Source organism: Triticum aestivum, chromosome 2A, assembly GCF_018294505.1.
Source record: "Triticum aestivum cultivar Chinese Spring chromosome 2A, IWGSC CS RefSeq v2.1, whole genome shotgun sequence".
Lineage (NCBI taxonomy): Eukaryota > Viridiplantae > Streptophyta > Magnoliopsida > Poales > Poaceae > Triticum > Triticum aestivum.
Window position 1 is genome coordinate 9,085,125 of NC_057797.1, and position 27,689 is coordinate 9,112,813.

At 48.4% G+C, this 27,689-nt stretch overlaps 1 pseudogene; it reads left to right on the forward strand.

The window, feature by feature from the left end:
* Positions 1–27,018, forward strand: LOC123184219 (uncharacterized; annotated as a pseudogene).
* The last annotated feature ends 671 nt before the right edge of the window (positions 27,019–27,689 follow it).

Below are 27,689 nucleotides of genomic sequence, written 5' to 3' on the forward strand. Positions count from 1 at the left end.
ATGGAGGTTGCCATATCTGCAGTTGCAAGTGAGCTTGTAAGCCGGTTCATCTCCCTCCTGATGAACAAGTATCACTCCTCCAGCCATGGACAATCAGAGGAGAAGGTGGTAGAGAGGTTGCAGCATCTCCTGCAGAGGACGCACCTGTCAGTGTACAAAAAGAGGGGTGCATTTTTGTACCCCTATACCTGTGCACGGGCAGTCGGAGCTGCGCCTACGGTGGCGCCAAGCAGAATAGGGGAGGTGAGCCAAGGTAAGACCAAAGCCCAAGATAATAAGAGCAACGCCAAGGCCAAGACCACAAAGAGCAAAGGGACAAAGCAGGTTCCCCCGGCAAGACCCTTGCCGGGGCAGCCTCAGCAGCCCTGGCAAGATCCTTGCCGGGACAGCTCGCCCCGCACCAACAGAGCGGGCCACCCTTGAGCCCACGGTCTCCAACATCACGTTGGGCCAGGGCTCGAGAGGCACCTCCGTGGTGTCATGCAGATCTTTGTGAAGACATATTCAAGATCAGATGAGGAATAGAAGACGACGATCCTCAGCAGGATCCTTGCCGAGGAAGGCCACCAGACCCCAGGCAAGGCCCTTGCTGGGGACGACAGCGCGCCACGGCAAGACCCTTGCCGGGCCACCCGGCAAGGCCCTCACCAAGGACGCCAACAGGGCCACCGCCAGGCCCACGCCAACCAAGCTTCCACCACCGTTCGCATGCAGCTGCCAGCCCAACCAGCTGGGCGGGCACCTGCGTGGCAACATGCAGCTCCCAGGCCAACTCATCGAGCGCCTGCGTGGCGGCATGCAAATCTTCGTGAAGGCTCCGCCACTGCGCCACCTCAGCTGCCTGCCTGCCTACATGGCACCACGCGCCTCACTGGTCAGGGCACGTGTCAAAGCGAGGAGGAGCTGCGACGGACGGGATGGGCCTCGCCCCCGTCCTCAATAAAGCAAGGGGACACCTAAGCTACGCATTAAATGCGTCTTGTCCTGTAATACGAGCGATAAGCTCTGGGCACTGTACGCCTTTCCACCTCCTGTGTGCCACTGTGGCAGCCCCTTCCGACTATAAAAGGAGGCCCATGGCATACTGGAGAAGGATTCGGCTCTTTCGAACCACGCACTGACCACAGCTAGTTCAAGAGCTCAAGAACTCTCTGAAATACACCCACCAAAGCAGGACTAGGGTTTTACTCATCCTCGTGGCCCGAACCTGGGTAAATGATCCTTGTGCCTGCTTTTCTCGCAACCCCGCGCCCCGGCAACAGTAGTAGGGATTCTTGTGATCCCATAGGTGTCGTTCCACACCGACATCTTTGGCGCGCCAGGTAGGGGGCGCAATTGTGAGAATCTGGTCTAGTAGTTAGCCTAGCAGTTCTTCATCGCCCTTGGCTCCTGAGAAGGAGGCGGCCGGAGGAACGATGCCTGCTCGGCAGCAGAAAAGCTAAGTCATTCAGTTTTGAGTTATTTCCTCCTATACATAAGGTTATCGTCCTCGGAGATTTCGCCTATGTATGAGAAACCTGCATGCAAAGGGGCCCTCCCGCAATTGGCAATGCCCTTGTTCTGTTTCGAGTCCGCTCAACAGCTCAAAGCGGCCGCGTCGAGAGTGGCGGGGTAGCCTTCCGCACTTGGCAACGCTCCCGACTCTGACTTGAGTCAAGCTCGACAGTTCGGGAGGCAAGGTGGTTCGCCCGGCAGCAAGCACACCCCGCAGGCCAATGGGGACCCATCCCCAAGATGCCGCCTTGGGTTTACGTGCCGGCGAGCATACCCAATAACATAGGGACGACATACAAAGGAAAATCGAACAGGAAAATAACATGCATAATACTGAAAGTGCTGCAGAGTTATATTACATCGAATTGTTGCTGCGGTTCTAACTAGTGATAGTGATTGTCTTGGTTGTGAACCTGCAATGGTGATAAAGAACGGGATGCCTAATCCCAGCGCTGACCCTCCACCCTCTAAATTTCGCCGACTCGGCCGATGATGGGCTTGATGCGCTCCCTGAGCAGCGCGAGGTCAGTACCCTCCGGCAAGCTCTCCAGCGCGGCGTCGAAGTCGAGGTCGGGGTACCAGTGCGCCACCTTGGTGAGAACCTTGGTCATGGCACCCTGGCAAAGCCTCCGGGACTCGTCGGCCCGTGAGGCCGCCCGGTTGGCGTGGAGCCGCTCTAGAGAGCCGACAACCTTCTCAAAGAACATGGTCAGGCTGCAATTGGCGCTCACGCTCCGCTCCGGGACATACCTCACGTCCAGCATCCCCATGATGGCCAGCTGCGCGGCGGCCTGGTTGGCGACGGTGGCGAGGCGATCGAGCCAACGGTTCTCGCCCTCCACGTGATCCGCGAAGTTGAGGCCCTCGTTCTTCCGCAACTGCTTCTCGGCCTCCAGCTCTTGGCCAGGGTCCCCTCTCGGGTTTTGGCCTCCGACAGCACCTTCTCGAGACCCTCCAGCTTCAGCTTGAGGTCTTTGATGGAGTTGTTGGCCCCGGAGAGCTCCCTGCTACGTCTCGAGCTAGCATTGGTTTTCCCCGAAGAGGAGGGGGTGATGCAGCACAGTAGCCGTAAGTATTTCCCTCAGTTTTTGAGAACCAAGGTATCAATCCAGTAGGAGGTCACGCGCAAGTCCCTCGTACTTGCACAAAACGGTAGCAACTCGCAACCAACGCTTAGGGGTTGTCAATCCCTTCACGGTCACTTACGAGAGTGAGATCTGATAGAGATAATATTTTTGGTATTTTTGGTATAAAGATGCAAAGTGAAAAGTAAAAGAAAAACAAGTAAAATAAAGTAATGGAGATTGATATGATGAGAATAGACCCGGGGGCCATAGGTTTCACTAGTGGCTTCTCTCAAGAGCATAGATATTCTACGGTGGGTGAACAAATTACTGTTGAGCAATTGATAGAATTGAGCATAGTTATGAGGTTATCTAGGTATGATCATGTATATAGGCATCACGTCCGTGACAAGTAGACCGACTCCTGCCTGCATCTACTACTATTACTCCACTCATCGACCGCTATCCAGCATGCATCTAGAGTATTAAGTTAAAAACAGAGTAATGCCTTAAGCAAGATGACATGATGTAGAGGAATAAATTCATGCAATATGATAAATACCCCATCTTGTTATCCTCGATGGCAACAATACAATACGTGCCTTGCAACTCTTTCTGTCACTGAGTAAGGACACCGCAAGATTGAACCCAAAGCTAAGCACTTCTCCCATTGCAAGAACTACCAATCTAGTTGGCCAAACCAAACGGATAATTCGAAGAGACTTGCAAAGATAACTCAATCATACATAAAAGAATTCAGAGAAGATTCAAATATTATTCATAGATAAGTTGGATCATAAACCCACAATTCATCAGTCTCAACAAACACACCGCAAAAAAGAAGATTACATCGAATAGATCTCCACGAGAGAGGGGAGAACATTGTATTGAGATCCAAAAAGAGAGAAGGAGCCATATAGCTACTAGCTATGGACCCGAAGGTCTGAAGTAAACTACTCACACTTCATCGGAAGGGCTATGGTGTTGATGTAGAAGCCCTCCTGATGGATGCCCTCTCCGGGGGAGCTCCGGAACATGCCCCAAGATGGGATCTCATGGATACAGGAAGTTGCGGTGGTGGAATTAGGTTTTTGGCTCTGTCTTTGGTCTAATGGGGGTACGTAGGTATATATAGGAGGAAGGAGCACGTCGGTGGACCTCCGAGGGGCCCACGAGGCAGGGGGGCGCGCCCAGGGGGGCGCCCTCCACCCTCGTGACCTCCCCGGAAACTTCTTGGAGTAGGGTCCAAGTCTCCTGGATCACGTTTGGTGAGAAGATCATGTTCCCGAAGGTTTCATTCCGTTTGGACTCTGTTTGATATTCTGTTTCCTCGAAATACTGAAATAGGCAAAAAACAGCAATTCTGGGCTGGGCCTCCGGTTAATAGGTAAGTCCCAAAAATAATATAAAAGTGGAAAATAAAGCCCAATATAGTCCAAAACAGTAGATAAAGTAGCATGGAGCAATCTAAAATTATAGATACGTTGGAGACATCACTCCCCAGCCTTGCTGACGACCGCACCCTGCGCCTCTGTCAGGGCACTGTTGAGCGTGTCCTTTTCCTGGGAGAGCTTCAGGGTCTGCTCCTTTAGCTCATCGTGCTCCGCCTCCAACTCCTCCACCTTGCTAGCGTGAACCTGGGCCTGGGCATTGAGTGCCTCTTTGTGCCTCTGCTCCAGCTCACTGGTCCGCTGCAAGACAAGCTTCTCCACCTCTGCATCCTTTCCATGAAGCATGGCGGCAAGCTTCTCCTTGCGTGCAGCGAGGTCCTCCTCCTGGGAGTTCAGTGCGGCCTCGTGCTGGGTCCGGGCAGCTTTGGCGGCCGCGACCAAGTTCCTCGCCGTCTCTTGAGCTTTCTCGATGTCGGCGAGCTTCATGGTGAGCTCTACGTCGCGTTTTGCCAGCTCGCCCTGGGCAGCCTTGAGCTCCTTGTGGGCCTCGCGGAACCAGTCCTGCGTTTCGGCAACGCGCTTCTGGAGGTCCGCCTCCGCCTTCTCCACCACTGCCGTCCTGGACTTAGCCTTGTCTAGGCAGGCGCGGTGGAGCGCCTGGAGCTTCGGAAGCTGGCGCCCATGGCGTGGAGGAGCCGCTCTTCCTGCGAACCGTCGCCGCCAACGATCGGCTCGTCGACGACTTCAAGCCCGGTAGCGGCAAGCACTTCGTCGTTGAACACCTCTCCCTCAACGGGCGTCCTGGTGCTCGACGCTCCTGGAAGGTGGACGAACAAGTCGTCGCTCACCCTCAGGTACTTGCCGGAGCCGGAAGCAGCAGAAGAGGAAGGCTGGTCACCAGCCACTTCCTCCTCCTCCTCAGCAGCGGCCCCGCCGGCCTCTCCGGCAGGCCCCTTGCCGGTCTCCTCAGCGGCAGCCTTGCCGTCCTCCCCGGCAGGCCCCTCGGCGGCGTCCTCGGCAGCGCCCTTGGAGGCCTCCTCGGCGGCGATCTTCTCGACGTCCGCCTCGGCGGCCTTGGTGACGCCCTCGATGACGGCGTCCACGTCCTCTGGGTTCACCGAGGAGGAATCTAGAAGCCAAAGAAGGGGTGAGGCAAGGCCAGGACCAAGAGCCGGAAAGGAAAAGAAGCAGGGACAAACGGCGAACGACTTACCTGTGCCAGTATGTGGCTGGGAAACGGAAGTTCCCTACCCGCCAACATTTGGCGTCGAGGCAAAGCCGTCGGTGCCCAAGTTCTCCTCCTCCTCCTCCATGTGCGTGGACTCGGTGCCTGGCGCCCTTGTCGGGGACGCCCCTCAGGGCGGTGTGGTCGATGAGGGCGGCGTGTTGGGAGTAGCCCTCTATGGCTCCTCCTGCTGCTGCTCTCCTCCTGCATACCTAGCAAGGTCAGCACCAAAGTGTTGTGCCCCTAACACGTGTCGACGGGCGAAGAGTGATGAACTTACGCTGGGGGCTATGCCAGGGGTTGCTGTCCGGGCTGCTCAACACCACCAGTGGCACCCCCGAAGTACCAATTGGGGGCTGGCCACCCGCCGAGACCTTGGCCCTCTTCACTCTCTGGGCCAGCGTCTCCACATCCCTGCAAAGATGAAGACAAGTCAAGATGAGCAACACAGATTGAGGAGCAGAGATAACGAAAAGGAACCAGATACTTACTTGTCGTCCGCCTCCTCCTCTGCTATTTTCCTCTTCCTCCTCGGGCTGAGGGATCCATAGTTGAAAGTAATCTCCGTATCGACATCCGCCGGAGGAGGAGAAGGAGGTGGTGTCCGGACATGCGTGGACGAAGAAGGGGCGGCTGTCTTCTTCTTCACCGCGGCCTTCGCCGGCTACTTTGCCGCTGCGGCCCTCGTGTGGCGCCCGGATCCCTCCAAGGTCAGCTGTGGCCGCGCAGCCCTGCCAGGCCGGACCGGCTCGCCGGAACTGACCCACCACAGGACTCGCCCTCTCCCCATAGCCGGCTTCGGGCCTGCGGTGTCAGCCTCCTCCTCCGACGACTCATCGGTCACATCTTCAACCAGAGGAGCCTCGATGCCGGCGCTGCTGGCTCCCCGGCGGCCGCCGCCCATCGGGCAAGCTCCTCCTCCTCCGTGGCCGTCGCGGCCTTGTCCTCCACACCGCCGGCGTTGCCGGCCTCCTCGGCAAGTTGTGCCTCCCTCGCCCTGGTGGCAATGTAGTCCAGCTTCGCCTGGGTGGTGTCCTGGACAAGCAGCCGCTCGGCGTCGGCGTTGACTTACCCCTCATGCAGAGTGTCGAAGAACTGCTGCACCTCGGCATCCTCCGGCTCCTTCTAGCTCGGGTCAGGACTATGCGCGTTGCAGTCCGCATCATGACAATGATATCGGACTGCGTGAGTTATTGCACAACGGGACCACCCCCGGCCTTCGCGGCGGCCCTCACGACCTTGCCGGTCCGCTTGACCTCACCGTCGCGGCCCACGTCAAGCTGAAAGAGCCGCTGGCAGAAATGGGCGTGCCCCATCATGGTGAAATTATGGTCAAGGCCGGGATGAAGCCGCATGATGTCGGCGGGGTTCGTGAAGAGCCAGGCTGGCCTCCCCTTGTTATGCAGTGGAGCGATCCGGCGGCGGATGAAGTCCGCCCCGATCATCTCAAGGGTGAGGCCGGCCTCGGTGAGCTGGAGGATCCTGGTGGTGACGACCGTGAGCTTCTCGTCGTCAGCATCGACGTTGCTCCAATCGCTTCTGCGGACCGGCGGCGCCCGGGGAACTTCGCAGAACACCGGCGGGTCCTTCTCCTTGATTCAACACCACTGGCCCCGCCATTCTTCCCACCTCTCCTTCATGGCACCCTCCGGATACGCCCCTTGGATCTTGAGACCCAGGCAATGCAACCGGAGATGGTGCCCCCTGGTTGGATCCGAGGGGAGAAGTAATGGCGGAAGAGCGCCGTGTTGGGGTGCACCCCGGTGAAGCCCTTGCAGAGATGCGCGAAAAGGGCCATGTATGGCACCACATTCGGAGTAAAATCCAGAAGGCGGAAGCCAAAGGTATGCATGACGTCGCTGAAGAAATCAGAGAAGGGAGGACAGAGCCCGCAGGAAAAATAATCGACAAAGAAGGGGTACCGATTTGGGGCAGCCTCGGTGCAGTCAGCGGGGATGACACGCGTGGCTGGATGCCCCGAATCGCCCCCCCCCCCCCCGTCTTCACTCCCAACAGGGGCCTGAAGGAGTCCCGAAGCTCGAACACGTCGACTGTCGAGGGGAATAAGGCGTACTGCGTCCGCTGCACCGCCAGTGCACTCTCCGGCGGCTCCGTGGCTCTAGCGTCCTTGGTCACTCCCTTGCCCTTGGTGGATTTTGGTGCCATGGCGGCTGGGGGAGGAGGGCAGGATAGAGGGCGGCGGAAGCGCAACGGCGGCGAGTAGGATCGAAGCTTGGAGAAGAAGAGGAAGGTAGACGGAGGTTTCCGAGATTGGGGTTGCGCGTGTTGGGGAACGTAGTAATTTCCAAAAAAATCCTACGCACATGCAAGATCATGGTGATGCATTGTAACGAGAGGGGGGAGTGTTGTCTACGTACCCTCGTAGACCGAAAGCAGAAGCGTTAGCACAACGCGGTTGATGTAGTCGTACGTCTTCACGATCCGACCGATCAAGTACCGAACGCACGACACCTCCGAGTTCAGCACACGTTCAGCCTGATGACATCCCTCAAACTCCGATCCAGCCGAGTGTTGAGGGAGAGTTTCGTCAGCACGACGGCATGGTGATGATGATGATGTTCTACCGACGCAGGGCTTCTCCTAAGCACCGCTACAGTATTATCGAGGTGGACTACGGTGGAGGGGGGCACCGCACACGGCTAAAAGATCAAATCAATTGTTGTGTCTCAAAGGGGTGCCCCCCTCCCCGTATATAAAGAGTGGAGGAGGGGGAGGGCCGGCCCTCTCTATGGCGTGCCCTAGGAGGAGTCCTAATCCCACCGGGAGTAGGATTCCACCCTTCCAAGTAGTAGGAGTAGGAGTCAAGGAAAGGGGAGAGAGAAGAGAAGGAAGGAGGGGGCGCAGCACCCCCCCTAGTCCAATTCGGACTGGCACCCAACCTCTCCTCTCTCTTTCCCCTAAAGACCAATAAGGCCCATATACTCCCTGAAAAATTTCCGTACCTCTCCGGTACTCCCAAAAATACCTGAATCACTCGGAACCTTTTCGATGTCCGAATATAGTCGTCCAATATATCGATCTTTACGACTCGACCATTTCGAGACTCCTCGTAATGTCCCCAATCTCATCCAGGACTCCAAACTGCCTTTGGTACATAAAAACACATAAAGTCATAATATAACCGTCATCGAACTTTAAGCGTGCGGACCCTACGAGTTCGAGAACAATGTAAACATGACCGAGACACGTCTCCGGTTAATAACCAATAGCGGAACCTGGATGCTCATATTGGCTCCCACATATTCTACGAAGATCTTTATCGGTCAAACCGCATAACAACATACGTTGTTCCCTTTGTCATCAGTATGTTACTTGCCCGAGATTCGATCGTCGGTATCTCAATACCTAGTTCAATCTCGTTACCGGCAAGTCTCTTTACTCCTTCCATAATACATCATCCCGCAACTAACTCATTAGTTGCAATGCTTGCAAGGCTTAAGTGATGTGCATTACCGAGTGGGCCCAGAGATACCTCTCCGACAATCGGGGTGACAAATCCTAATCTCGAAATACGCCAACCCAACAAGTACCTTCGGAGACACCTATAGAGCACCTTTATAATCACCCAGTTACGTTGTGATGTTTGGTAGCACACAAAGTGTTCCTCTGGTAAACGGGAGTTGCATAATCTCATAGTCATAGGAACATGTATAAGTCATGAAGAAAGCAATAGCAGAATACTAAACGATCAAGTGCTAAGCTAACGGAATGGGTCAAGTCAATCACATCATTCTCCTAATGATGTGATCCCGTTAATCAAATGACAACTCCTGTCTATTGGTAAGAAACATAACCATCTTTGATCAACGAGCTAGTCAAGTAGAGGCATACTAGTGACACTCTGTTTGTCTATGTATTCACACAAGTATTATGTTTCCGGTTAATACAATTCTAGCATGAATAATAAACATTTATCATGAAATAAGGAAATAAATAATAACTTTATTATTGCCTCAAGGGCATATTTCCTTCAGTCTCCCACTTGCACTAGAGTCAATAATCTAGATCACATCGCCATGTGATTTAACATCAATAGTTCACATCACCATGTGATTAACACCCATATTTCACATCGTCATGTGACCAACACCCAAAGTGTTACTAGAGTCAATAATCTAGTTCACATTGCTATGTGATTAACACCCAAAGAGTACTAAGGTGTGATCATGTTTTGCTTGTGAGAGAAGTTTGTCAACGGGTCTCCCACATTCAGATCCGTATGTATTTTGCAAATTTGTATGTTAACAATGCTTTGCATGGAGCTACTCTAGCTAATTTCTCCCACTTTCAATATGCATCCAGATTGAGATTTAGAGTCATCTGGACCAGTGTCAAAACTTGCATCGACGTAACCCTTTGCGACGAACCTTTTGTCACCTCCATAATTGAGAAACATATCCTTATTCCACTAAGGATAATTTTGACCGCTGTCCAGTGATCTACTCCTAGATCACTATTGTACTCCCTTGCCAAAATCAGTGTAGGGTATACAATAGATCTGGTACATAGCATGGCATACTTTATAGAACCTATGGCTGAGGCATAGAGAATGACTTTCATTCTCTTTCTATCTTCTGCCGTGGACGGGCTTTGAGTCTTAAACAATTTCACACCTTGTAACACAGGCAAGAACTCTTTCTTTGACTATTCCATTTTGAACTACTTCAAAATCTTGTCAAGGTATGTACTCATTGAAAAAACTTATCAAGCGTTTTGATCTATCTCTATAGATCTTGATGCTCGATATGTAAGCAGCTTCACCGAGGTCTTTCTTTGAAAAACTCCTTTCAAACACTCCTTTATGCTTTGCAGAATAATTCTACATTATTTCTGATCAACAATATGTCATTCACATATACTTATCAGAAATGTTGTAGTGCTCTCGCTCACTTTCTTGTAAATACAGGCTTCACTGCAAGTCTGTATAAAACTATATGCTTTCATCAACTCATCAAAGCGTATATTCCAACTCCGAGATGCTTGCACCAGTCCATAGATCGACCGCTGGAGCTTGCACATCTTGTTAACACCTTTAGGATCGACAAAACCTTATGGTTGCATCATATACAACTCTTCTTTAATAAATCCATTAAGGAATGCAGTTTTGTTTATCCATTTACCAGATTTCATAAAATGCGGCGATTGCTAACATGATTCGGACAGACTTAAGCATAGATATGAGTGAGAAACTCTCATCATAGTCAACACCTTAAACTTGTCAAAAACCTTTTGCAACAATTCTAGCTTTGTAGATAGTAACACTACTATCAGTGTCCGTCTTCCTCTTGAAGATCCAATTAATCTCAATGGCTCGCCGATCATTTGGGCAAGTCAATCAAAGTCCATACTTTGTTCTCACACATGGATCCCATCTCAGATTTCATGGCCTCAAACCATTTCGCGGAATCTGGGCTCATCATCGCTTCCTCATAGTTTGTAAGTTCGTCATGGTCAAGTAACATGACCTCCAGAATAGGATTACCATACCACTCTGGTGCGGATCTTACTCTGGTTGACCTACGAGGGTCGGTAGTAGCTTGATCTGAAGTTACATGATCATCATCATTAGCTTCCTCATTAATTTGTGTAGGAGTCACAGGAACAGATTTATGTGATGAACTACTTTCCAATAAGGGAGCAGGTATAGTTACCTCATCAAGTTCTACTTTCCTCCCACTCACTTCTTTCAAGAGAAACTCCTTCTCTAGAAAGGATCCATTCTTAGCAACGAATATCTTGCCTTCGTATCTTTGATAGAAGGTGTACCCAACAGTAACTTTTGGGTATCCTATGAAGACGCATTTCTCCGATTTGGGTTCAAGCTTATCATGTTGAAACTTTTTCACATAAGCATCGCAACCCCAAACTTTAAAAAACGACAACTTTGGTTTCTTGCCAAACCACAGTTCATAAGGTGCCATTTCAACGGATTTAGATGGTGCCCTTTTTAACGTGAATGCAGCTGTCTCTAATGCATAACTCCAAAACGATAGTGGTAGATTGGTAAGAAACATCATAGATTGCACCATACCTAATAAAGTACGGTTATGACGTCCGGACACACCATTACGCTGTGGTGTTCCAGGTGGCGCTAGTTGCGAAACTATTCTGCATTGTTTCAAATGAAGACCAAAATCGTAACTCTAATATTCTCCTCCACAATCAGATCGTAGAAACTTTATTTTCTTGTTACGATGATTTTCTACTTCACTCTGAAATTATATGAACTTTTCAAATGTTTCAGACTTTATGTTTCATCAAGTAGATATACCCATACCTGCTCAAATCATCTATGAAGGTCTGAAAATAACGATACCTGCTGCGAGCCTCAATATTCATCGGACCACATACATCAGTATGTATGATTTCCAACAAATCTGTTGCTCGCTTCATTGTTCCGGAGAACGATGTTTTAGTCATCTTGCCCAAGAGGCATGGTTCGCAAGCATCAAGTGATACGTAATCAAGTGATTACAAAAGCCCATCAGCATGGAGTTTATTCATGCGCTTTACACCAATATGACCTAAACGGCAGTGCCACAAATAAGTTGCACTATCATTATTAACTTTGCATCTTTTGGCTTCAATATTATGAATATGTGTATCACTACGATCGAGATCCAATGGACCATTTTCATTGGGTGTGTAACCATATAAGGTTTTATTCATGTAAACATAATAACAATTATTCTCTAACTTTTGGGTATCCTATGATGACGCATTTCTCCGATTCGGGTTCAAGCTTATCATGTTGAAACTTTTTCACATAAGCATCGCAACCCCAAACTTTAAGAAATGACAACTTTGGTTTTTTGCCAAACCACAGTTCATAAGGTGCCATCTCAACGGATTTAGATGGTGCCCTTTTTAACGTGAATGCAGCTGTCTCTAATGCATAACTCCAAAACGACAGTGGTAGATTGGTAAGAAACATCATAGATTGCACCATATCTAATAAAGTACGGTTATGACGTGCGGACACACCATTACGCTGTGGTGTTCTAGGTGGCGTGAGTTGCGAAACTATTCCGCATTGTTTCAAATGAAGACCAAACTCGTAACTCTAATATTCTCCTCCACGATCAGATCGTAGAAACTTTATTTTCTTGTTACGATGATTTTCTACATCACTCTGAAATTATATGAACTTTTCAAATGTTTCAGACTTTATGTTTCATCAAGTAGATATACCCATATCTGCTCAAATCATCTATGAAGGTCTAAAAATAACGATACTTGCCGCGAGCCTCAATATTCATCGGACCACATACATCAGTATGTATGATTTCCAACAAATCTGTTGCTCGCTTCATTGTTCGGGAGAACGGCGTTTTAGTCATCTTGCCCAAGAGGCATGGTTCGCAAGCATCAAGTGATTCGTAATCAAGTGATTCCAAAAGCCCATCAGCATGGAGTTTCTTCATGCGCTTTACACCAATATGACCTAAACGGCAGTGCCACAAATAAGTTGCACTATCATTATTAACTTTGCATCTTTTGGCTTCAATATTATGAATATGTGTATCACTACGATCGAGATCCAACGAACCATTTTCATTGGGTGTGTAACCATATACGGTTTTATTCACGTAAACAGAACAACAATTATTCTCTAACTTAAATGAATAACCGTATTGCAATAAACATGATCAAATCATATTCATGCTCAACGCAAACACCAAATAACACTTATTTAGGTTCAACACTAATCCCAAAAGTATAGGGAGTGTGTGATGATGATCATATCAATCTTGGAACTATTTCCAACACACATCGTCACTTTACCCTTAACTAGTTTCTGTTCATTCTGGAAGTCCCGTTTCGAGTTACTACTCTTAGCAACTGAACCAATATAAAATACCGAGGGGTTGCTACGAACAGTAGTAAAATACACATCAATAATCTGTATATCAAATATACCTTTGTTCACTTTGCCATCCTTCTTATCCGCCAAATACTTGGGGTAGTTCCGCTTCCAGTGACTAGTTCCTTTGTAGTAGAAGCACTCAGTCTCAGGCTTAGGTCCAGACTTGGGCTTCTTCACTTGAGCAGCAACTCGCTTGCCGTTCTTCTTGAAGTTCTCCTTCTTCCCTTTGCCCTTTTCTTGAAACTAGTGGTCTTGTCAACCATCAACACTTGATGTTTTCTTGATTTCTACCTTCGTCGATTTCAGCATCACGAAGAGCTTGGGAATCATTTCCGTTATCCCTTGCATATTATAGTTCATCATAAAGTTCTAGTAACTTGGTAATAGTGACTACAGAATTCTGTCAATTACTATGTTATCTGGAAGATTAACTCCCACTTGATTCAAGCAATTGTAGTACCCAGACAATCTGAGCACATGCTCACTGGTTGAGCTATTCTCCTCCATCTTGTTAGGCAAAGTACTGTCAGAGGTCTCATACCTCTTGACACGGGCATGAGTATGAAATACCAATTTCAACTCTTGGAACATTTTACATGCTCTGTGACATTCAAAACATTTTTGAAGTCCCGGTTCTAAGCCGTAAAGCATGGTGCACTTAACTATCAAGTAGTCATCATACCGAGCTTTTGTCAAAACGTTCATAACGTCTGCATCTGCTCCTGCAATAGGTCTGTCACCTAGCGGTGCATCAAGGCCATAACTCTTCTGTGCAGCAATGAGGGTAATCCTCATATCACGGACCAAGTCCGCATCATTGCTACTAACATCTTTCAACTTAGTTTTCTCTAGGAATATATCAAAATAAAACAGGGGAGCAAAACGTGAGCTATTGATCTACAACATAGATATGCTAATACTACCAGGACTAAGTTCATGATAAATTTAAGTTCAATTAATCATATTACTTAAGAACTCCCACGTAGATAGACATCCCTCTAATCCTCTAAGTGATCACGTGATCCATATCAACTAAACCATAACCGATAATCACGTGAAATGGAGTAGCTTTCAATGGTGAACATCATTATGTTGATCATATCTACTATATGATTCACGCTCGACCTTTCAGTCTCAGTGTTCCGAGGCCATATCTGCATATGCTAGGCTCGTCAAGTTTAACCTGAGTATTCTGCGTGTGCAAAACTGGCTTGCACCCGTTATAGATGGATGTAGAGCTTATCACACCCGATCATCATGTGGTGTCTGGGCACGACGAACTTTGGCAACGGTGCATACTCAGGGAGAACACTTATACCTTGAAATTTAGTGAGAGATCATATTATAATACTACCGTCAAACAAAGCAAGATAAGATGCATAAAAGATAAACATCACATGCAATCAATATAAGTGATATGATATTGCCATCATCATCTTGTGCTTGTGATCTCCATCTCTGAAGCACCGTCATGATCACCATCGTCACCGGCGCGACACCTTGATCTCCATCGTAGCATCGTTGTCGTCTCGCCAATCTTATGCTTCTACGACTATCGCTACCGCTTAGTGATAAAGTAAAGCATTACAAGGCGATTGGATTGCATACAATAAAGCGACAACCATATGGCTCCTACCGGTTGCCGATAACTCGGTTACAAAACATGATCATCTCATACAATAAAATTGACCATCATGCTTTGACCATATCACTGTTGGAAATATGCCCTAGAGGCAATAATAAAAGTATTATTATTATATTTCCTTGTTCATGATAATTGTCTTTTATTCATGCTATAACTGTATTATCCGGAAATCGTAATACACGTGTGAATACATAGACCACAATATGTCCCTAGTGAGCCTCTAGTTGACTAGCTCGTTGTGATCAACAGATAGTCATGGTTTCCTGGCTATGGACATTGGATGTCGTTGATAACGGGATCACATCATTAGGAGAATGATGTGATGGACAAGACCCAATCCTAAGACTAGCACAAAAGATCGTGTAGTTCATTTGCTAGAGCTTTGCCAATGTCAAGTATCTCTTCCTTTGACCATGAGATCGTGTAACTCCTGGATACCGTAGGAGTGCTTTGGGTGTGTCAAACGTCACAACGTAACTGGGTGACTATAAAGGTGCACTACAGGTATCTCCGAAAGTATCTATTGTTTTATGCGGATCGAGACTGGGATTTGTCACTCCGTGTAAACGGAGAGGTATCTCTGGGCCCACTCGGTAGGACATCATCATATGCGCAATGTGACCAAGGAGTTGATCACGGGATGATGTGTTATGGAATGAGTAAAGTGACTTGCCGGTAACGAGATTGAACAAGGTATTGGATACCGACGGTCGAGTCTCGGGCAAGTAAAATACCGCTAGACAAAGGGAATTGAATACGGGATTGATTAAGTCCTTGACATCGTGGTTCATTCGATGAGATCATCGTGGAACATGTGGGAGCCATCATGGGTATCCAGATCCCGCTGTTGGTTATTGACCGGAGAACGTCTCGGTCATGTCTGCATGTCTCCCGAACCCGTAGGGTCTACACACTTAAGGTTCGATGACGCTAGGGTTATAAAGGAAGCTTGTATGTGGTTACCGAATGTTGTTCGGAGTCCCGGATGAGATCCCGGACGTCACGAGGAGTTCCGGAATGGTCCGGAGGTAAAGATTTATATATGGGAAGTCCTGTTTTGGACACCGGAAGAGTTTCGGGGTTTATCGGTATTGTACCGGGACCACCGGGAGGGTCCCGGGGGTCCACCAAGTGGGGCCACCAACCCCGGAGGGCTGCATGGGCCATGTGTGGGAGGGAACCAGCCCCAGGTGGGCTGGTGCGCCCCCCACAAGGGGCCCAAGGCGCAGGGGAGAGTGGGAGGGGGCAAACCCTAGGGCAGATGGGCCCTAAGGCCCATGCTCCCTGCGCCTCCCCTCTCTCCCCCTCTGGCCGCCGCACCAGATGCCATCTGGAGGCTGGCCGCCGCCCCTTGGGGTGGGAAACCCTAAAGGGGGCGCAGCCCTCCCCTTCCCCTATATATATGAGGCCTAGGGGCTGCCCATAACACATGATTTGATCTCTCTTGGTGCAGCCCTGCCTCTCCTCCTCCTCCTCTTCTCCCGTGGTGCTTGGTGAAGCCCTGCGGGATTGCCACGCTCCTCCACCACCACCACGCCATTGTGCTGCTGTTGGATGGAGTCTTCCTCAACCTCTCCCTCTCTCCTTGCTGGATCAAGGCGTGGGAGACGTCACCGGGCTGTACGTGTGTTGAACGCGGAGGTGCCGTCCGTTCGGCACGTGATCATCGGTGATCTGAATCACGACGAGTACGACTCCATCAACCCCGTTCACTTGAACTCTTCCGCTTAGCGATCTACAAGGGTATGTAGATGCACTCCCCTTTCTACTCGTTGCTGGTCTCTCCATAGATAGATCTTGGTGTTACGTAGGAAAATTTTTGAATTTCTGCTACGTTCCCCAACAGTGGCATCATGAGCTAGGTCTATTGCGTAGATTCTTTGCACGAGTAGAACACAAAGTAGTTGTGGGCGTTGATGTTGTTCAATATGCTTACCGTTACTAGTCCAATCTTGTTTCGACGGTATTGTGGGATGAAGCGGCCCGGACCGACCTTACACGTACTCTTACGTGAGACAGGTTCCACCGATTGACATGCACTTGGTGCATAAGGTGGCTAGCGGGTGCCAGTCTCTCCCACTTTAGTCGGAACGGATTCGATGAAAAGGGTCCTTATGAAGGGTAAATAGCAATTGGCATATCACGTTGTGGTTTTGCGTAGGTAAGAAACGTTCTTGCTAGAAACCCATAGCAGCCACGTAAAACATGCAAACAACAATTAGAGGACGTCTAACTTGTTTTTGCAGGGTATGCTATGTGATGTGATATGGCCAAGAAGAATGTGATGAATGATATGTGATGTATGAGATTGATCATGTTCTTGTAATAGGATTCACGACTTGCATGTCGATGAATATGACAACCGGCAGGAGCCATAGGAGTTGTCTTTATTTTTTGTATGACCTGCGTGTCATTGAAGAACGCCATGTAAACTACTTTACTTTATTGCTAAACGCGTTAGTCATAGAAGTAGAAGTAGTCGTTGGCGTGACAACTTCATGAAGACACGATGATGGAGATCATGATGATGGAGATCATGGTGTCATGCCGGTGACGATGATGATCATGGAGCCCCGAAGATGAAGATCAAAGGAGCTATATGATATTGGCCATATCATGTCACTACACTATTTGATTGCATGTGATGTTTATCATGTTTATGCATCTTGTTTACTTAGGACGACGGTAGTAAATAAGATGATCCCTTACAAAATTTCAAGAAGTGTTCTCCCCTAACTGTGCACCGTTGCTACAGTTCGTCGCTTCTAAGCACCACGTGATGATCGGGTGTGATGGATTCTTACGTTCACATACAACGGGTGTAAGACAGTTTTACACAGCGAAAACACTTAGGGTTAACTTGACGAGCCTAGCATGTGCAGACATGGCCTCGGAACACGGAGACCAAAAGGTCGAGCATGAGTCGTATAGTAGATACGATCAACATGAAGATGTTCACCGATGATAACTAGTCCGTCTCACGTGATGATCGGACACGGCCTAGTTGACTCAGATCATGTGATCACTTAGATGACCAGAGGGATGTCTATCTAAGTGGGAGTTCATAAGATGAACTCAATTATCCTGAACATAGTCAAAAGACCTTTTGCAAATTATGTCGTAGCTCACGCTAGTTCTACTGTTTTAGATATGTTCCTAGAGAAAATATAGTTGAAAGTTGATAGTAGCGATTATGCGATCAGTAGAAAGCTTATGTCCTTAATGCACCGCTCAGTGTGCTGAACCCCAACGTCGTTTGTCGATGTTGCGAACATCGGACATACACGTTTTGATAACTACGTGATAGTTCAATTAAATGGTTTAAGTAGAGGCACCAAAGACGTTTTCGAAACGTCGCGGAACATATGAGATGTTTCGAGGGCTGAAATTAGGATTTCAGGCTCGTGCCCACGTCAAGAGGTATGAGACCTCCGACGATTTTCTTGGCCTGCAAACTAAGGGAGAAAAGCTCAATCGTTGAGCTTGTGCTCGGATTGTCTGAGCACAACAATCACTTGAATCGAGTGGGAGTTGATCCTCCAGATGAGATAGTGATGTTTCTCCAAAGTCATTGCCACCAAGCTGCAAGAGCTTCGTGATGAACTATAACATATCAGGGATAGATATGATGATCCTTGAGGTATTTGCGATGTTTGACACCGCGAAAGTAGAAATCAAGAAGGAGCATCAATTGTTGATGGTTGGTGAAACCACTAGTTTCAAGAAGGGCAAGGGAACAAAGGGATACTTCATGAAACGGCAATTCAGCTGCTGCTCTAGTGAAGAAACCCAAGGTTGAACCCAAACCCGAGACTAAGTGCTTCTGTAATAAGGGGAACAGTCACTAGAGCGGAATTACCCTAGATACTTGGTAGATAAGAAGGCTGGCAAGGTCGATAGAAGTATATTGGATATACATTATGTTAATGTGTACTTTACTAGTACTCCTAGTAGCACCAGGGTATTAGATACCGGTTCGGTTGCTAAGTGTTAGTAACTCGAAATAAAAGGCTACGGAATAAACGGAGACTAGCTAAAGGAGAGCTGACGATATGTGTTGGAAGTGTTTCCAAGTTTGATATAATCAAACATCGCACGCTCCCTCTACCATCAAGATTAGTATTAAACCTGAATGGTTTATTGAATCTCGATCGTAGTGATACATATTTTCATGCCAAAAGATATAAGATAATAATGATAGTACCACTTACTTGTGGCACTGCCATGTAAGTCATAATGGTATAAAACGCATGAAGAAGCTCCATGTTGATGGATCTTTGGACTCACTCGTTTAGAAAAGTTTGAGACATGCGAACCATGTCTATTGGTGTATATGCATGAAGAAACTCCATGCAAATGGACCGTTTGAACTCACTTGATTTTGAATCACTTGAGATATGCAAATCATACCACATGGGCAAGATGACTGAAAAGCCTCGTTTTCAGTAAGATGGAACAAGATAGCAACTTGTAGGAAGTAACACATTTTGATGTGTGCAGTCCAATGAGTGCTGAGGCATGCAGTGAATATCGTTATGTTCTTACTTCACAGATGATTCGAGTAGATGTTGAGAATATTTACTTGATGAAACACAAGTCTGAATTATTGAATGGTTCAAGTAATTTCAGAGTGAAGTAGAAGATCATTGTGACAAGAGGATAAAATGTCTATGATATGATCATAGAGATGAATATCTGAGTTACGAGTTTTGGCACACAATTAAGACATTGTGGAAATTGTTTCTCAATTAATACCGCCTGGAACACCATAATGTGATGGTGTGTCCGAACATCATAGTTGCACCCTATTGGATATGGTGCGTACCATGATGTCTCTTATCGAATTACCACTATCGTTCATGGGTTAGGCATTAGAGACAACCACATTCACTTTAAATAGGGCACCACGTAATTCCGTTGAGATGACACCGTATAAATTATGGTTTAGAGAAACCTAAGTTGTCGTTTCTTAAAGGTTTGGGGCTGCGACGCTTATGTGAAAAAGTTTCAGCTTGATAAGCTCGAACCCAAAGCGGACAAAATGCATCTTCATAGGACACCCAAAACAGTTGGGTATACCTCCTAATTCAGATCCGAAAGCAATATGAATTGTTTCTAGAATCGGGTCCTTTCTCGAGGAAAGGTTTCTCTCGAAAGAATTGAGTGGGAGGATGGTGGAGACTTGATGAGGTTATTGAACCGTCACTTCAACAAGTGTGTAGCAGGGCACAGGAAGTTGTTCCTGTGGCACGTACACCAACTGAAGTGGAAGCTTATGATAGTGATCATGAAACTTCGGATCGAGTCACTACCAAACCTCGTGGGATGACAAGGATGCGTACTACTTCAGAGTGGTACGTAATCCTGTCTTGAAGGTCATGTTGCTAGACAACAATGAACCTACGAGCTATGAAGAAGCGATGGTGGGCCCAAATTCCGACAAATGGTTAGGAGCCATGAAATTCGAGATAGGATCCATGTATCAGAACAAAGCATGGACTTTGGTGGACTTGCCCGATGATCGGCAAGCCATTGAGATAAATGGATTTTAAGAAGAAGATGGACGTGGACGGTAATGTCACCGTCTGTGAAGCTCGACTTGTGGTGAAGAGTTTTTCACAAGTTCAAGGAGTTGACTACGATGAGATTTTCTCATTCGTAGCGATGCTTAAAGTCCGTCGGAATCATGTTAGCATTAGCTGCATTTATGAAATCTGGCAGATGGATGTCAAGACAAGTTTCCTTACCAGTTTTCGTAAGGAAAGGTTGTATGCAATACAATCAGAAAAGTTTTGTCGATCCTAAGGATGCTAAAAGGTATGCTAGCTCCAGCGATCCTTCTAAGGACTGGAGTGAGCATCTCGGAGTTGGAATGTATGCTTTGATGATGATCAAAGATTTTGGGTTTGTACAAAGTTTGTGAGAAACTTGTATTTCCAAAGAAGTGAGTGGGAGCACTATAGAATTTCTGATGATTATATGTTGTTGACATATTGTTGATCAGAGATGACGTAGAATTTCTGGAAAGCCTGGATTAAGCTACTTGAACATTGAGCATCAAGATCTATAAGGATAGATCAAAATGCTTAATAATACTTTCAAATGAGCACATACCTTGACATGATCTTGAAGGTGTTCAAGATGGACCAGTCAAAGAAGGAGTTCTTGCCTGAGTTGTAAGGTACGAAGTTAAGACTTAAAGCTCGACCACGGCAGAATAGAGAGAAAGGACGAAGGTCGTCCCCTATGCTTAAGACGTAGGCTCTTCAGTATGCTATGCTATGTACCGCACCTGAAGTGTGCCTTGCCGTGAGTCAGTCAAGGGGTACAAGAGTGATCCAAGAATGGCTCACAGGACAGCGGTCAAAGATATCCTTAGTAACTAGTGGACTAAGGAATTTTCTCGATTATGGAGGTGGTAAAAGAGTTCGTCGTAAAGGTTACGTCGATGCAAGCTTGACACCTATCCGGATAGCTCTGAGTAGAGAGACCGGATACATATAATGGAGCAATAATTTAGAATAGCTCCAAGTAGAACAGTTATTGGATAGCTCCAAATAGAGCGTGGTAGCTGCATCTAGGAGATGACATAGAGATTTGTAAAGCACACACGGATCTGAAAGGTTCAGACCCGTTGACTAAAACCTCTCTCACAAGCAACATGATCAAACATAAAACTCATTGAGTGTTAATCACATAGTGATGTGAACTAGACTACTGACTCTAGTAAACTCTTGGGTATTAGTCACATGGTGATGTGACCTGTGAGTGTTAATCACATGGCGATGTGAACTAGATTATTGACTCTAGTGCAAGTGGGAGACTGTTGGAAATATGCCCTAGAGGCAATAATAAAAGTATTATTATTATATTTCCTTGTTCATGATAATTGTCTTTTATTCATGCTATAACTGTATTATCCGGAAATCGTAATACACGTGTGAATACATAGACCACAATATGTCCCTAGTGAGCCTCTAGTTGACTAGCTCGTTGTGATCAACAGATAGTCATGGTTTCCTGGCTATGGACATTGGATGTCGTTGATAACGGGATCACATCATTAGGAGAATGATGTGATGGACAAGACCCAATCCTAAGACTAGCACAAAAGATCGTGTAGTTCATTTGCTAGAGCTTTGCCAATGTCAAGTATCTCTTCCTTTGACCATGAGATCGTGTAACTCCTGGATACCGTAGGAGTGCTTTGGGTGTGTCAAACGTCACAACGTAACTGGGTGACTATAAAGGTGCACTATAGGTATCTCCGAAAGTATCTATTGTTTTATGCGGATCGAGACTGGGATTTGTCACTCCGTGTAAACGGAGAGGTATCTCTGGGCCCACTCGGTAGGACATCATCATATGCGCAATGTGACCAAGGAGTTGATCACGGGATGATGTGTTACGGAACGAGTAAAGTGACTTGCCGGTAACGAGATTGAACAAGGTATTGGATACCGACGGTCGAGTCTCGGGCAAGTAAAATACCGCTAGACAAAGGGAATTGAATACGGGATTGATTAAGTCCTTGACATCGTGGTTCATCCGATGAGATCATCGTGGAACATGTGGGAGCCATCATGGGTATCCAGATCCCGCTGTTGGTTATTGACCGGAGAACGTCTCGGTCATGTCTGCATGTCTCCCGAACCCGTAGGGTCTACACACTTAAGGTTCGATGACGCTAGGGTTATAAAGGAAGCTTGTATGTGGTTACCGAATGTTGTTCGGAGTCCCGGATGAGATCCCGGACGTCACGAGGAGTTCCGGAATGGTCCGGAGGTAAAGATTTATATATGGGAAGTCCTATTTTGGACACCGGAAGAGTTTTGGGGTTTATCGGTATTGTACCGGGACCACCAGGAGGGTCCCGGGGGTCCACCAAGTGGGGCCACCAACCCCGGAGGGAACCAGCCCTAGGTGGGCTGGTGCGCCACCCACAAGGGGCCCAAGGCGCAGGGGAGAGTGGGAGGGGGCAAACCCTAGGGCAGATGGGCCCTAAGGCCCATGCTCCCTGCGCCTCCCCTCTCTCCCCCTCTGGCCGCCGCACCAGATGCCATCTGGAGGCTGGCCGCCGCCCCTTGGGGTGGGAAACCCTAAAGGGGGCGCAGCCCTCCCCTTCCCCTATATATATGAGGCCTAGGGGCTGCCCATAACACATGATTTGATCTCTCTTGGTGCAGCCCTGCCTCTCCTCCTCCTCCTCTTCTCCCGTGGTGCTTGGCGAAGCCCTGCGGGATTGCCACGCTCCTCCACCACCACCACGCCGTTGTGCTGCTGTTGGATGGAGTCTTCCTCAACCTCTCCCTCTCTCCTTGCTGGATCAAGGCGTGGGAGACGTCACCGGGCTGTACGTGTGTTGAACGCGGAGGTGCCGTCCGTTCGGCACCTGATCATCGGTGATCTGAATCACGACGAGTACGACTCCATCAACCCCGTTCACTTGAACGCTTCCGCTTAGCGATCTACAAGGGTATGTAGATGCACTCCCCTTTCTACTCGTTGCTGGTCTCTCCATAGATAGATCTTGGTGTTACGTAGGAAAATTTTTGAATTTCTGCTACGTTCCCCAACAATCACATCATAACATGCCCTGCAAAAATAAGTTAGACGTCCTCTACTTTGTTGTTGCAAGTTTTACGTGGCTGCTACGGGATGAGCAAGAATCGTTCTTACCTACGCATCAAAACCACAATGATAGTTTGTTAAGTTGGTGCTGTTTTAACCTTCGCAAGGACCGGGCGTAGCCACACTTGGTTCAACTAAAGTTGGAGAAACTGACACCCGCCAGCCACCTGTGTGCAAAGCACATCGGTAGAACCAGTCCTGCGTAAGCGTACGCGTAATGTCCGTCCGGGCCGCTTCATCCAACAATACCGCCGAACCAAAGTATGACATGCTGGTAAGCAGTATGACTTATATCACCCACAAATCACTTGTGTTCTACTCGTGCATATGACATCTACGCATAAAACCAGGCTCAGATGCCACTGTTGGGGAACGTAGTAATTTCAAAACAATTCCTACGCACCTGCAAGATCATGGTGATGCATAGCAACGAGAGGGGAGAGTGTTGTCTACGTACCCTCGTAGACCGAAAGCGTAAGCGTTAGCACAACACGGTCGATGTAGTCGTACGTCTTCACGATCCGACCGATCAAGTACCAAACACACGGCACCTCCGAGTTCAGCACACGTTCAGCCCGATGACGTCCCTCGACCTCCGATCCAGCCGAGTGTTGAGGGAGAGTTTCGTCAGCACGACGGCGTGGTGACGATGATGATGTTCTACCGATGCAGGGCTTCGCTTAAGCACTATGGTGGAGGGGGGGCACCGCACACGGCTAAAAGATCAAATCAATTGTTGTGTCTCCAAGGGGTGCCCCCCTCCTCGTATATAAAGGAGTGGAGGAGGGGGAGGGCCGGCCCTCTCTATGGCGCGCCCTAGGAGGAGTCCTACTCCCACCGGGAGTAGGATTCCCCCCTTCCAAGTAGTAGGAGTAGGAGTCAAGGAAAGGGGAGAGAGAAGAGAAGGAAGGAGGGGACGCATCCCCTCCCCCTAGTCCAATTCGGACTAGGCCCTGGGGGGCGCCCAGCCTCTCCTCTCTCTTTCCCCTAAAGCCCAATAATGCCCATATACTCCCTGGCGAATTCCCGTAACTCTCCGGTACTCCGAAAAATACCCGAATCACTCGGAACCTTTCCGATGTCCGAATATAGTCGCCAATATATCGATCTTTACGTCTCGACCATTTCGAGACTCCTCGTCATATCCCCGATCTCATCCGGGACTCCAAACTATTTTCGGTTCATCAAAACACATAAAGTCATAATATAACCGTCATCGAACTTTAAGCGTGCGGACCCTACGGGTTCGAGAACAATGTAGACATGACCGAGACACGTCTCCGGTCAATAACCAATAGCGGAACCTGGATGCTCATATTGGCTCCCACATATTCTACGAAGATCTTTATTGGTCAAACCGCATAACAACATACGTTGTTCCCTTTGTCATCGGTATGTTACTTGCCCGAGATTCGATCGTCGGTATCTCAATACCTAGTTCAATCTCGTTACCGGCAAGTCTCTTTACTCGTTCTGTAATACATCATCCCGCAACTAACTCATTAGTTGCAATGCTTGCAAGGCTTAAGTGATGTGCATTGCCGAGGAATAGAAGACAATGATCCTCAGCAAGTTCCTTGCCGAGGAAGGCCACCAGACCCCAGGCAAGGCCCTTGCTGGGGACGACAGCGCGCCACGGCAAGACCCTTGCCGGGCCACCCGGCAAGGCCCTCACCAAGGATGCCAGCAGGGCCACCGCCAGGCCCACGCCAACCAAGCTTCCACCGTCGTTCGCATGCAGCTGCTAGCCCAACTAGCTGGGCGGGCACTTGCGTGGCAACATGCAGCTCCCAGGCCAACTCATCGAGCGCCTGCGTGGCGGCATGCAGATCTTCGTGAAGGCTCCGCCACTGCGCCACCTCAGCTGCCTGCCTGCCTACATGGCACCACGCGCCTCACTGGCCAGGGCACGTGTCAAAGCGAGAAGGAGTGGCGACGGACGGGACGGGCCTCACCCCCGTCCCCAATAAAGCAAGGGGACACCTAAGCTACGCATTAAATGCGTCGTGTCCTGTAATACGAGCGATAAGCTCAGGGCACTGTACACCTTTTCACCTCCTGTGTGCCACTGTGGTAGCCCCTTCTGACTATAAAAGGAGGCCCATGGAATACTGGAGAAGGACTCAGCTCTTTCGAACCACACACTGACCACAAGTAGTTTGAGAGCTCAAGAACTCTCTGAAATACACCCACCAAAGCAGGACTAGGGTTTTACGCATCCTCGCGGCCCGAACCTGGGTAAACGATCCTTGTGCTGTCTACTAGCCCTGCTCTTCTCGCAATCCCGCGCCCCGGCAACCGTAGTAGGGATTCTTGTGATCCCATAGGTGTCGTTCCATACTGACAGCACCATCGTCGAGGAAGCAGGCGCTCGATACATAACCAACTCAGGGATGATGATGCAGCTCAAGATGCTCTCAGAGGCCATGTACAGAGGGCACCGTCTGCTTGATACCTGGAGGTCCCGAGCCCTCCAAGACGATGCAGGCTTTGATGAGGTTAGCAGCAATAACTCATCTAGCAGCAGTTTGTATTTAGCCATTCCACTCAAACGTTCTCGAACAACAATGGTGAACGACGACAAGGACATTCGCCTCGAGTCAGATGGTGCTTTGGAAAGCTTAGAAATTGTTGTTGCTAACATGTCAGAATTTGTTGTGCTTTTGAGCGAATGTGAGCGCATGTCTCGCAGGCCATATGACGTTTACCTTTACACCGACAACTTCATGTTTAGCCGACACGCTGAAAAGCAAAAGCTCTTGAGCTTCTTGTTGGAGCACAACGATCCTTCAGGTGATCATGCATGGGGCGTCCTCCCGCTCATAGGTGGTGTCGCAGTTGGGAAGAAAACCTTGGTTGCTCATGTGTGTGGCGATGAAAGGGTTCGCTCACGTTTCTCCTTTATTTTGCACTTGATTGGAGACAGCCTTTTGGGAATACTTGATGATGGAAGGACAATGTTTGGGATGATGTTGGTAGTTATTGAGTTTTCTTCTGATGTAGATGATGATGACTGGAAAAAGTTTTGCTCGTTTCTCATAAGGATGGGTAGAGGAAGCAAGATCATCATCGTAAGCAAACTTAAGAGATTAGCCCGGTTGGGAACGGTGAAACCGATCTTCCTAAGTGTGCTATCTTACGACGAGTTGAGATACCTTTTCAAGGCACTATCCTTCGGGAGTGTAGAGCCCGCAGAACATCCTCGGCTAGTACAAATGGCAGATTAATTTGCCAAGGAGTTGCACAATGCACATGGTTCACTTCTTGCAACAAATGCGTACGCGAATGTCTTGAGAAGGAATCTCGATGTTCAGTTTTGGCGGCGCATAATGGACAAGGGGATGAGAGTGGTCAAGAGGAACCTCTCCATGTATGGCGTGCATCCCAACACGCTTATACAACAAGGCCATCCAATGGACATAACAAACTTCGGTTTGCATCCACTTAGCATGACACCTTACACAGTTGGTGCTTCAGTGAAGAAGGAACTGCCATGTGTGACATTTGCAGAACTTGTAACAGATCCTAGTGCTGTCCCAAAAGGAGACTTCACTCTAGTTGCATGGGAATCCAGGATACCCCCTCAGAAATCATTTGTTTATATTGTTACAAGTCGTGCTCAGGATACACATCAGGGCAGCGCCTTGCCAGGGAGGAAGCGACAAGGAGTGCCAATCTAGTTTTGTTTCAAGACTTGTAAAATGTAACTCTTGTTGTATTTTATTGATGCATCGTTGCTGTGAACCATTGAACTAAATGTATCACCCATCTCAATTAATGTACAGTAAATCTGCAGAAGTGCGCTTCTTAGATAATGCTTCAAGTCTCGGTCTCTCGGGTAGGTGGCTAACCGATGCAACAGAAATTAAACATACAAGAAAGAGGTATATGCATCATCAACATCATCATCATTGCAATGTTATGGCTAGCATTATGCTATACTTGATAGTGAAATCGGGACAGGTTTAGATACAAATTGCCTAGGAATTGATTTCGAAGAACCCTGGGAGCACTGCGGCATCGCGTTGCATCCGGGAGGCTCCCGTGCCAGCCCTTGAGGTGCTCGTAGTCGAACTAGCTACGCGCCTCCCATTCTCCCTCGCACCTGACGTCGGCGACCGCCATGGCTCCACACGAGGTGCGGCTCATTGCTGGACTAGGGAAGGCAGGAGGATGCTCGTGGTTGCACCCATGGTAGGTTGGGAAGAAGGTAGTTGGGGGTTGCACAGCATCCGTGAGGCGCATGTTGCCGCTGGCGAGGCTCCTGCTCTAGCCCATGAGGTCCTCCCAATCGACCTGGCTAGGCGCCTCCCCTCGTCCCATTTTAAGTAGGTGACCACCATGGGTCCGC